Consider the following 13,101-nt stretch of genomic DNA (forward strand, 5'->3'; position numbering starts at 1 on the left):
CGGCCTTACTTTTCCCTTATACTTTTCTCTCAATTTTATGTCTCATGGCCTTTTCTTTAGGTCATTCTCCGACACAGCAAGCCAGCCATGTTCGCACTCCGAGCCATGGGGCGGTCTCTTATTTTTATACTCAAAATTACGTATACAATATTTACCTATTTTTTCCAATACCTTTTACCCTTATTGACCCGTGCACTGTAAGTAATAACCAATCTCAAAGTGCCACCATCACCACAGAAGAATGAGGCCAAGAAGAAGAAGAAGAAGGACAGGACACGCCCCAATTCCACCATCTTACTTCTTTAGACCCCCCCGTAAAGAAACCCTAAACCCTGTGTTTCAAACTCTAATAAACTTATCGCTTCACCATTCACCCCAGTGAAATCCTCCCATCCTCATACAGGTGTCGTCTCTCGTGTAGGATAAAAGTCCAGCCACCAGACACTTCTGGCAACATTCCAGGACTCCCGAGACCCCCAAGGGTGGTCTCGGTCACTCTGCACGTAAGTCCTGAGGTTCTGAGATCCCACAGCAAGCTGCGCTGACAATCCCAGTGTTGCGCAGCTTCCTTCTTCACCTTTCCGAAGCTGCCGCTCTCTCTGGCTCCCGGAGGCAAAGATGCGGCTTCTTCGCACAAAGAAGATTGTGGCGGTAACAGTGCTCTCCGCAGCGCGGCTTCTGATGAAAGACTCCCGGGAGCGTCTCTTAGCTCCGGAGAGCATCGTACTTTCGTCTTTAGCAACTCTTGTCGTCTACATCTTCGCCAAAAGCTTTTCCACTATTTCTGGCAAGGAGAAACTGTGCCAGCACAGAAAACATCTCCCATCGTGTTCTAGAAGTTGCACGGGTGTCTGCCGAGTCTTTTGCAAGAAGAGGAGAAGAGAGTTGCCTGAAACAGCTTCCAATCCAATGCTCATGTGTTTGGAAAAGGCAGGAGAGTTCTAAGGTACTGTTTTCTATCAGTTGGCAAGCTGCGCTCCCAATCCCAGTGTTGTGCAGCTTCCTTCTTCACCTTTCCGAAGCTGCCGCTCTCTCCGGCTCCCGGAGGTGAAGATGCGGCTTCTTCGCGCAAAGATGATTGTGGCGGTCACAGTGCTCGCCTTAGCGCGGCTTCTGCCGAAGGACGCCCGGGAGAGGCTCTTAGCTCCAGAGAGCATCGTACCTTCGTCTTTAGCGTCTCTTGTCGTCTACATCTTAGCCATAAGCTTTTCCACCATGTCTGGAAAGGAGAAACTGTGCCAGCACAGAAAACATCTCCCATCGTGTGCTAAAAGTTGCACGGAGGTCTGCCGAGTGTTTTGCAAGAAGACAAAAAGAGTGTCCTAAAAAAGCTTCCAATCGAATGCTCATGTGATTGGAATAGTCAGGAGAGTGCAAAGGTACTGTTTTCTATCAGTTGGCAAGCTGCACACACAATCCCAGTGTTGTGCAGCTTCCTTCTTCACCTTTCCGAAGCTGCCGCTCTCTCCGGCTCCCGGAGGCGAAGAAGCGGCTTCTCCGCGCAAAGACGATTGTGGCGGTCACACTGCTCTCTGCAGCGTAGCTTCTGTCGAAAGATGCCCGGGAGCGGCTCTTAGCTCCGGAGAGCGTCGTACCTTCGTCTTTAGAGTCTCTTGTCGTCGACATCTTATCTAAAAGCTTTTCCACTATGTCTGGCAAGGACAAACTGTGCCAGCACAGAAAACATCTCCCATCGTGTTCTAGAAGTCGCACGGAGGTCTGCCGAGTGTTTTGTAAGAAGACAAACAGAGTTGCCCAAAACAGCTTCCAATCGAATGCTCATGTGATTGGAAAAGGCAGGAGAGTGCTAAGGTACTGTTTTCTATCAGTTGGCAAGCTGCGCACACAATCCTAGTGTTGTGCAGCTTCCTTCTTCACCTTTCCGGAGCTGCCGCTACATACGGCTCCCGGAGGCGAAGAGGCGGCGTCATCGCACAAAGACGATTGTGGCGGTCACATTCTGGCCTTAGCGCGACTTCTGCCGAAGGACGCCCGGGAGCGGCTCTTAGCTCCGGAGAGCATCGTACATTTGTCTTTAGCGTCTCTTGTTTTCTACATCTCAGCCAAAAGCTTTTCCACTATGTCTGGCAGAAGAATCTGTGCCAGCACAGAAAACATCTCACATCGTGTTCTCGAAGTTGCGCGGAGGTCCTCTGAGTGTTTTTCAAGAAGACGAAGAGAGTTGCGAGAAACAGATTCCAATCGAATGCTCATGTGTTTGGAATAGTCAGGAGAGTGCTAAGGTACTGTTTTCTATCAGTTGGCACGCTGCGCTCACAATCCCAGTGTTGTGCAGCTTCCTTCTTCTCCTTTCTGAATCTGTAGTTCTCTCCTGCTCCCGGAGGCGAAGAAGCGGCTTCTTCGCGCAAAGACGATTGTGGCGGTCACAGCGCTAGCCTTAGCGCGGCTTCTGGCGAAAGACACTCGGGAGTGACTCTTAGCTCCGGAGAGCATCGTACCTTCGTCTTTAGCGTCTCTTGTCATCTACATCATAGCCAAAAGCTTTTCCACTATGTCTGGCAAGGAGAAATGTCGGATTTTCGGCTGTTTAGATGGTCTGGAAAGGCCCAAGGTGGCCTTGGGCCGCCCGTGCTCCAAAGGACGAGAAGGGACTTCAGAACTTTTCTCGTTCTCGGTGTTTATTAAATGCTTATCTAAAAGATTTTCTCTCGGCCTGACAGAGTTCTGCTCAGAAGTCAGCCATGGGCACACACTGAGATCCCCTGCGGCGGTCACCTATCTTTATACTCGGAGTTACGTATACAATATTTATCATTTTTCTCCAATACCTTTCACCCTTATTAACCAGTACACTTTAGTAAGGTCCAATCCCAAAGTGCCAACATCACCACAGAAGATGGAGGCCAAGAAAAGAAGAAGAAGGAGAAGGGCATGCCCCAATTCCTCCATCTTACTTCTCTAGACCCCCCTGTACAGAAATCTTAAACCCCTTAACTCACACTCCAATTAACTTATCCCTTCACCATTCACCCCAGTTCTGAGAGGCTGAGATCCCACATCTCCCCCTTCTGTTTGCACCAAGAAGATCTCTTTCATTTTTATGTGAAGACCCCCAAAGTCCTTAGTTTCTTTTTATTTCTCTTCCGGGTCGTTCTTTGCAGTCTGAGTCTCGACTTCTGTCTGAGTACTCGTCTCTTTGTTTCTTGGATCAGCGTTCTTGTGTTCTCGCGTTCGGAATGGCTTCACGTGCCGCGCCGACACCCACTTCAGACCTCGATCTGTGGAAATACAAGCGAAACCCTTGCCCCAAGTGATTAGTTTGAAAGGACCCTCTATTTGTCCTGTCTCTGGGTTTCTGATCAAAACTAAAGGATTTTCCTTTAGCTTTGCCTGTGTGTTGTTTAGAAAATGTCTCACGATCGGTGGATTAGGTTCCGAGGATGAGCTATTTAGGAAATTCAGAACGTAGAGTGCCTTATTTAATTTCAGGTGAGGTGTTGCCTCTGGCTCACCCCTTCTCTGTCTGTCCAGAAGGGATTTCAGGGTGTGATGTGTTCTCTCAATGATCGCCTGACCTGTGGGTGAATGTGGAATACCAAACGTGTGTCTGACACCCCATCTTTTCAGGAATCTGTCAAGCACCCTGCCTGTGTATGTTGGACCATTGTCTGTTTTTATCTCCTGAGGCACACCTAATGCTGCAAATGCCTGTAGAAAATGTCGGCAAGCATGGTCTGCTGTTTCCCCAGCATGTGCTGAAGCAAAGACTGCACCTGAGAATGTATCTACAGAAACATGAACATTTTTGAGCCTCCCAAAAGATGGATATTTCGTGACATCAGCTTGCCACAACTGAAGACTTTGCAGCCCCCGCGGATTGATGGCCCCGGTAGAAGAAGGTGGCTGCACAAGCTGACAGTCTGGACAGGCACTAATGATCTCCCTCGCCTGACTCTTTGTGAGACGAAAGGACTCCATTAGCGCTTGCGCATTCTGATGAAAGAACGCATGACTCAACCTTGCCTGCTCAAAAATTTCCGGCAGTGTTTGCAAAATGGGCATTGTCAAGCTGTCCGCCCGAGCATTCCCTTCCACTAAAAACCCCGGAAGTGTCGTGTGCGCTCTAATGTGTGTGATAAAATACTCTCTTTCCCTGCTCTCTAGCAGTGTTTTCAAGCTTGTCAGGTATGAGTATAAAACCTCATTACTGACTTCCTTCAAGAGCGAACCCTCCAATCTCTTGACCACACCCGCAACATATGCGGAATCTGTCACCAGATTGAGAGGCTGTTTGAAAAACTGAAATGCCCGGACAACGGCTGCAAACTCCACAATTTGTGGAGAGCCCTGAACCATCCTCACGTCTGATTCCCAATCCCCTGTCGTTGAGTCTCTCCACGTGATCACTGACTTGTGTGTCTTCCCTGAGCCATCCGTGAACACTGTGATCCCGTCCAAAGGTTCTTCACTTATTCGTGGTTTTGTTCTATAGCATATTTGCGATTGCAGTATTCGGTGTTGTGGAAAGTGGACTGTGCAAGTTCCTGGGAACGCTAACAACGCGATTAACAGGTCTTTCGATTGTTGCATTGCCCAATCGAAATAGTCTCGTTTCAGAGGCAATCTGATGACTGAGAATTCTCTTCCTGCCATTGTCAGCAGCCTTGTTCTCGCATTTATGATGATTTGTGCTGCCATCTCCAAATCTGCGAGAATCGTTTTCGCGCGCCTGTCTCGCCCTCCGCGCGTCTCCTCATCTTCACCCCCGCTGCCCGCGTTTGCCGCTGCCGCCGCGTTGCCGCTTTGCCCGCCGCGAGCAAGCGCCCCCCCCGATCCCTTGTCCTCCTGCTCCCCCCCTTCCGCTCCTGACTCCTCTACACTCTCTGAGGTTTCAGGACACTTTTGGGGTTTCTTGCATTTTTTGACCGGGAGGTTTAATATTATTTTCTGCTCTCTTTCCTTGAGAGCCCTTTCCCCCTGGCTTTTCAAAGCCAGAGCTAATTTTTTCCCGGAGCTTTGCTCCGCCCCCTCCTCTGAGGGTACCGCAGTTTTTCGCTGCTTTTCCAGTCTTTTAGACTGCACTGAGATACCTTGTAACATGATTCTTGCTGGTGAGAGTAGCTTTAACGCTGTCTCATCTTTGTTCATTGCTAAGACATACAGGTGCCTATTAATTTCTTGCCAAAACCCCACTTCGAACAACAGGCATGTCTCCGCCAGCGGGTAGTTTAGTCTTGCCCATAATAATAACTGTTTTAATTCTTTCTTTGGGATCCCTTCTGTATATAATTCAGCCACGCCTTGTAAGGCGGACAAGATTTCCCGTTGTTCCTGGGAGAGTGTGGCCCCCATATTTTTATTTTGGCCTTCTTACCGAATCTGTCGTCAGAGTGGTCTGAAAGCTCTCGCTCTCCTTCCAGCAAGTCACGAGAGATGGATCCAGAGGCGCCTTTCTGGTCCCAGTCCAGGCCGCTCTGCTACGAACTGTCTTCGGCAGAAGCTGAGAGATGGAATTCTCAGTGACTGCTGATTTTTGCAGATTCTCCTGGCCGTTTTTTTTTTCTTCTTTCTTTCTTCAGGCTTCTCTCCTCAGGAGTTATCAGTGCTGTCCTCTTGGCTCTTCAGCTCTTCAGGGCTTTTCCCCCCCCCGAAAGGTTTGGCGGGAGGTAGCCCATGCAGCGGACTCCACTTGTCGGATTTTCGGCTGTTTAGATGGTCTGGAAAGGCCCAAGGTGGCCTTGGGCAGCCCGCGCTCCAAAGGATGAGAAGGGACTTCAGATATTTTCTCGGTCTCGGTGTTTATTAAATGCTTATCTAAAAGATTTTCTCTTGGCCTGACAGAACTTTGCTCAGCAGTCAGCCATGGGCACACACCGAGAGCCCCTGGGGTGGTCACCTATCTTTATACTCGGAGTTACGTATACAATATTTATCTTTTTTTGTCCAATACCTTTAACCCTTATTTACCAGTACACTTTAGTAAGGTCCAATCCCAAAGTGCCAACATCACCACAGAAGATGGAGGCCAAGAAGAAGAAGAAGAAGGAGAAGGGCACGCCCCAACTACTCCATCTTACTTCTCTAGACCCCCCTGTACAGAAATCTAAAACCCTTTATCTCACACTCCAATTAACTTATCCCTTCACCATTCACCCCAGTTCTGAGAGGCTGAGATCCCACAGAGAAACTCTGCCAGCAAAGAAGACATCTCCCATCGTGTTCTAGAAGTTGCACGTAGGTCTGCCGAAAGTGTTGCAGGAATATGAACAGAGTTGCCTAAAACAGCTTCCAATCGGATGCTCATGTGTTTGTAAAACGCAGGAGAGTGCAAAGGTTCTGTTTTTAATCAGTCGGCAAGCTGCTCACAAAATCCCAGTGTTGTGCAGCTTCCTTCTTCACCTTTCTGAAGCTGCCGCTCCCTCCGGCTCCCTGAGGGGAAGAAGCGGCTTCTTCGCGCAAAGACGATTGTGGCGATCACAGTGCTCTCCGCAGTGCGGCTTCTGCCGAAAGACGCCCGGGAGCGGCTCTCAGCTCCGGAGAGCATGGTACCTTCGTCTTTAGAGTCTCTTGTCGTGTACATCTTAGCCAAAAGCTTTTCCACTATGTCTGGCAAGGAGAAACTGTGCCAGCACGGAAAACATCTCCCATCGTGTCCTAGAAGTTGCTCGGATGTCTGCCGAGTGTTTTGCAAGAAGACGAAGAGAGTTGCCTAAAACAGCTTCCAATCAAATTCTGATGTGATTGCAATAGTCTGGAGAGTGCTAAGGTACTGTTTCCTATCAGTTGGCAAGCTGCGCGCACAAGCCCTGTGGTGTGCAGCTTCCTTCTTCACCTTTCCGTAGCTGCCGCTCTCTCCGGCTCCCGGAGGCGAAGAAGCGGCTTCTTCGCGCAAAGACGATAGTGCCGGTCACAGTGCTCTCCGCAGCGCGGCTTCTGCCGAAAGACGCCCGGGAGCGGCTCTTAGCTCTGGAGGGCATTGTACCATCGTCTTTAGTGTCTCTCATAGTCGACATCTTAGCCAAAAGCTTTTCCACTATGTCTTGCAAGGAGAAACTGTGCCAGCACAGAAAACAGCTCCCATAGTGTTCTAGAAGTTGCACGGAGGTCTGCCGAGTGTTTTGCAAGATGAGAAAGAAAGTTATCCTGTCAGATTTTCGGCTGTTTAGATGGTCTGGGAAGGCCCGAGGTGGCCTTGGGCCGCCCGCGCTCCAAAGGACGAGAAGGGACTTCAGATCTTTTCCCGGTCTCGGTGTTTATTAATTGCTTATCTAAGAGATTTTCTCTTGGCCTGACAGAGTTCTGCTCAGCAGTCAGCCATGGGCACACACTGAGCCCCAGGGGGGGTAACTTATCTTTATACTCGGAGTTACGGATACAATATTTATCATTTTTCTCCAATACCGTTGACCCTTATTAAACAGTGCACTTTTGGTAAGGACCAATCCCAAAGTGGCACCATCACCACAGAAGATGGAGGCCAAGAAGAAGAAGAAGAAGGAGGAGGGCACGCCCCAATTCCTCCATCTTACTTCCTTAGACCCCCCTGTACAGAAATCTTAAACCCTGTATCTCACACTCCAATTAACTTATCCCTTCACCATTCACCCCGCTGAAATCCTCCTATCCTCATACTGATGTAGTCTCCCATGTGGGATCAAAGTCCAACCACCAGACATTTCTGGCAACATTCCAGGACTCCCGAGCCCCCCAGGGGTGGTCTTGGTCACCCTGCACCCCAGTCCTGAGAGGCTGAGATACCTCATCTCCCCCTTCTGTTTGCACCAAGAAGATCTCTTTCGCTTTTATTTGAAAACCCCCAAATCCTTAGTTTCTTTTTACTTCTCTTCCGGGTCGTTTTTCGCAGTCTGAGTCTCGACTTCTGTCTGAGTACTCGTCTCTTTGTTTCTTGGATCAGCGTTCTCGTGTTCTCGCGTTTGGAATGTCTTCACGTGCCGCGCTGACACCCACTTCAGACCTCGATCTGTGGAAATACAAGCGAAACCCTTGCCCCAAGTGATTAGTTTGAAAGGACCCTCTATTTGTCCTGTCTCTGGGTTTCTGATCAAAACTAAAGGATTTTCCTTTAGCTTTGCCTGTGTGTTGTTTAGAAAATGTCTCACGATCGGTGGATTAGGTTCCGAGGATGAGCTATTTAGGAAATTCAGCACGTACAGTGTCTTATTTAATTTCATGTGAGGTGTTGCCTCTGGCTCACCCCTTCTCTGTCTGTCCAGAAGGGATTTCAGGGTGTGATGTGTTCTCTCAATGATCGCCTGACCTGTGGGTGAATGTGGAATACCAAACGTGTGTCTGACACCCCATCTTTTCAGGAATCTGTCAAGCACCCTGCCTGTGTATGTTGGACCATTGTCTGTTTTTATCTTCTGAGGCACACCTAATGCTGCAAATGCCTGCAGAAAATGTCGGCAAGCATGGTCTGCTGTTTCCCCAGCATGTGCTGAAGCAAAGACTGCACCTGAGAATGTATCTACAGAAACATGAACATTTTTGAGCCTCCCAAAAGATGGATATTTCGTGACATCAGCTTGCCACAACTGAAGACTTTGCAGCCCCCGCGGATTGATGGCCCCGGTAGAAGAGGGTGGCTGCACATGCTGACAGTCTGGACAAGCACTAATGATCTCCCTCGCCTGACTCTTTGTGAGACGAAAGAACTCCATTAGCGCTTGCGCATTCTGATGAAAGAACCCATGACTCAACCTTGCCTGCTCAAAAATGTCCGGCAGTGTTTGCAAAATGGGCATTGTCAAGCTGTCCGCCCGAGCATTCCCTTCCGCTAAAAAACCCGGAAGTGTCGTGTGCGCTCTAATGTGGTGATAAAATACTCTCTTTCCCTGCTCTCTAGCAGTGTTTTCAAGCTTGTCAGGTATGAGTATAAAACCTCATTACTGACTTCTTTCAAGAGCGAACCCTCCAATCTCTTGACCACACCCGCAACATATCTGTCACCAGATTGAGAGGCTGTTTGAAAAACTGAAATGCTCGGACAACGGCTGCAAACTCCGCAATTTGTGGAGAGCCCTGAACCATCCTCACGTCTGATTCCCAATCCCCTGTCGTTGAGTCTCTCCACGTGATCACTGACTTGTGTGTCTTCCCTGAGCCATCCGTGAAAATTGTGATCCCGTCCAAAGGTTCTTCGCTTACTCGTTGTTTTGCTCTATAGCATATTTGCGATTGCAGTATTCTGTGTAGTGGAAAGCGGACTGTGGGATCTCAGCCTCTTTGAACTGGGGTGCAGGGTGACCAAGACCACCCCTGGGGGGCTCGGGAGTCCTGGAATGTTGCCAGAAATGTCTGGTGGCTGGACTTTGATTCCACATGGGAGATGACATCAGTATGAGGATAGGAGGATTTCACCGGGGTGAATGGTGAAGGGATAAGTTAATTGGAGTGTGAGATACAGGGTGTAAGATTTCTGTACAGGGGGGTCTAGAGAAGTAAGATGGAGGAATTGGGGCGTGCCCTTCTCCTTCTTCTTCTTCTTCCTCTTGGCCTCCATCTTCTGTGGTGATGTTGGCACTTTGAGATTGGACCTTACTAAAAGTGCACTGGGTAATAAGGGTAGAGGGTATTGGAGAAAAATGATAAATATTGTATACGTAACTCCGAGTATAAAGATAGGTGGCCGCCCCAGGGGCTCTCAGTGTGTGCCCATGGCTGACTGCTGAGCAGGATTCTGTCAGGCCAAGAGAAAAATCTTTTAGATAAGCATTTAATAAACACCGAGACCGAGAAAAGATCTGAAGTCCCTTCTCGTCCTTTGGAGCGTGGGCTGCCCAAGGCCACCTCGGGCCTTCCCAGACCATCTAAACAGCCGAAAATCCGACAAGCTCCAGAGGTTGCACCTTGGAAATATCTAGGGTGGAAAATTTCAGAGAAAACAATAAAGCCTCAAAAAGTGGAGATCGGCACTTAAGTCCACAATTTGCATGATTTGCAACAGCTTTTGGGAGAAATCAACTGGATGAGACCAGTTTTGGGAATCACAAACAGCGACATTCCAGCGCTGCTTGATCTCTTGAGAGGAGACACAGACATTCGTTTTCCCAGGACACTCACGCCAGAAGCGAGAAAAGAGTTGGAGAAAATCACGAACGCGATACAGAGAAGGCAGGCACATCGATTTGTTCCATCGTTGCCTTTTCAGTTGGCAGTGCTGGGGAAGAAAACGCAGTTCCATGGTTTGATCGTCCAATGGGATGAATCACAAAAGGACTCTTTGATAATCATAGAGTGGTTTTTCCTACCACACAGGCCCGCGAAAACGATTCTCACAGATTTGGAGATGGCAGCACAAATCATCATAAAGGCGAGAACAAGGCTGCTGACAATGGCAGGAAGAGAATTCTCAGTGATCAGATTACCTCTGAAACGAGACTATTTCGATTGGGCAATGCAACAATCGAAAGACCTGTTAATCGCGTTGTTAGCGTTCCCAGGAACTTGCACAGTCCACTTTCCACAACACCGAATTCTGCAATCGCAAATATGCTATAGAGCAAAACCACGAATAAGTGAAGAACCTTTGGATGGGATCACAGTGTTCACGGATGGCTCAGGGAAGACACACAAGTCAGTGATCACGTGGAGAGACTCAACGACAGGGGATTGGGAATCAGACATGAGGATGGTTCAGGGCTCTCCACAAATTGTGGAGTTGGCAGCCGTTGTCTGGGCATTTCAGTTGTTCAAACAGCCTCTCAATCTGGTGACAGATTCCACATATGTTGCGGGTGTGGTCAAGAGATTGGAGGGTTCGCTCTTGAAAGAAGTCAGTAATGAGGTTTTATACTCATACCTGACAAGCTTGAAAACACTGCTAGAGAGCACGGAAAGAGAGTGTTTTATCACACACATTAGAGCGCACACGACACTTCCGAGATTTTTAGCGGAAGGGAATGCTCGGGCGGACAGGTTGACAATGCCCATTTTGCAAACGCTGCCGGACATTTTTGAGCAGGCAAGGTTGAGTCATGCGTTCTTTCATCAGAATGCGCAAGCGCTAATGGAGTCCTTTCGTCTCACAAAGAGTCAGGCGAGGGAGATCATTAGTGCTTGTCCAGACTGTCAGCTTGTGCAGCCACCTTCTTCTACCGGGGCCATCAATCCGCGGGGGCTGCAAAGTCTTCAGTTGTGGTAAGCTGATGTCACGAAATATCCATCTTTTGGGAGGCTCAAAAATGTTCATGTTTCTGTAGATACATTCTCAGGTGCAGTCTTTGCTTCAGCACATGCTGGGGAAACAGCAGACCATGCTTGCCGACATTTTCTGCAGGCATTTGCAGCATTAGGTGTGCCTCAGGAGATAAAAACAGACAATGGTCCAACATACACAGGCAGGGTGCTTGACAGATTCCTGAAAAGATGGGGTGTCAGACACACGTTTGGTATTCCACATTAACCCACAGGTCAATCGATCATTGAGAGATCACATCACACCCTGAAATCCCTTCTGGACAGACAGAGAAGGGGTGAGCCAGAAGCAAAACCTCACATGAAATTAAATAAGACACTGTCGGTGCTGAATTTCCTAAATAGCTCATCCTCGGAACCTAATCCACCGATCGTGAGACATTTTCTAAACAACACACAGGCAATGCTAAAGGAAAATCCTTTAGTTTTGATCAGAAACCCAGAGACAGGACAAATAGAGGGTCCTTTCAAACTAATCACTTGGGGCAAGGGTTTTGCTTGTGTTTCCACAGATCGAGGTCTGAAGTGGGTGTCAGCGCGACACGTGAAGCCATTTCGAACGCGAGAACACGAGAACGCTTATCCGAGAAACAAAGAGACGAGTACTCAGACAGAAGTCCAGACTCAGACTGCGAAAAACGACCCAGAAGAGAAATAAAAAGAAACTAAGGACTTTGGGGGTTTTCACATAAAAACGAAAGAGATCTTCTTGGTGCAAACAGAACGGGGAGATGTGGGATCTCAGCCTCTCAGGACTGGGGTTCAGGGTGACCAAGACCACCCCTGGGGGGCTCGGGAGTCCTGGAATGTTGCCAGAAATGTCTGGTGGCTGGACTTTGATTCCACATGGGAGATGACATCAGTATGAGGATAGGAGGATTTCACCGGGGTGAATGGTGAAGGGATAAGTTAATTGGAGTGTGAGATACAGGGTGTAAGATTTCTGTACAGGGGGGTCTAGAGAAGTAAGATGGAGGAATTGGGGCGTGCCCTTCTCCTTCTTCTTCTTCTTCCTCTTGGCCTCCATCTTCTGTGGTGATGTTGGCACTTTGAGATTGGACCTTACTAAAAGTGCACTGGGTAATAAGGGTAGAGGGTATTGGAGAAAAATGATAAATATTGTATACGTAACTCCGAGTATAAAGATAGGTGGCCGCCCCAGGGGCTCTCAGTGTGTGCCCATGGCTGACTGCTGAGCAGGACTCTGTCAGGCCAAGAGAAAAATCTTTTAGATAAGCATTTAATAAACACCGAGACCGAGAAAAGATCTGAAGTCCCTTCTCGTCCTTTGGAGCGCGGGCTGCCCAAGGCCACCTCGGGCCTTCCCGGACCATCTAAACAGCCGAAAATCCGACAGCGGACTGTGCAAGTTCCTGGGAACGCTAACAACGCGATTAACAGGTCTTTCGATTTTTGCATTGCCCAATCGAAATAGTCTCGTTTCAGAGGTAATCTGATGACTGAGAATTCTCTTCCAGCCATTGACAGCAGCCTTGTTCTCGCCTTTATGATGATTTGCGCTGCCATCTCCAAATCTGTGAGAATTGTTTTCGCGGGCCTGTGTGGTAGGAAAATCCACCCTATGATTATCAAAGAGTCCTTTTGTGATTCATCCCATTGGAAGATCAAACCATGGAACTGCGTTTTCTTCCCCAACACTGCCAACTGAAAAGGCAACGTTGGAACAAATCGATGTGCCTGCCTTCTCTGTATCGCGTTCCTGATTTTTTCCAACTCTTTTCTCGCTTCTGGCGTGAGTGTCCTGGGAGAACGAATGTCTGTGTCTCCTCTCAAGAGATCAAGCAGCGCTGGAATGTCGCTGTTTGTGATTCCCAAAACTGGTCTCATCCAGTTGATTTCTCCCAAAAGCTGTTGCAAATCATGCAAATTGTGGACTTAAGTGCTGATCTCAACTTTTTGAGG

The sequence above is a fragment of the Melozone crissalis genome, unplaced genomic scaffold, assembly GCF_028551555.1.
Source record: "Melozone crissalis strain CALT ecotype California unplaced genomic scaffold, PUWL_Pcris_2 ptg000105l_1, whole genome shotgun sequence".
Taxonomy (NCBI): Eukaryota; Metazoa; Chordata; class Aves; order Passeriformes; family Passerellidae; genus Melozone; species Melozone crissalis.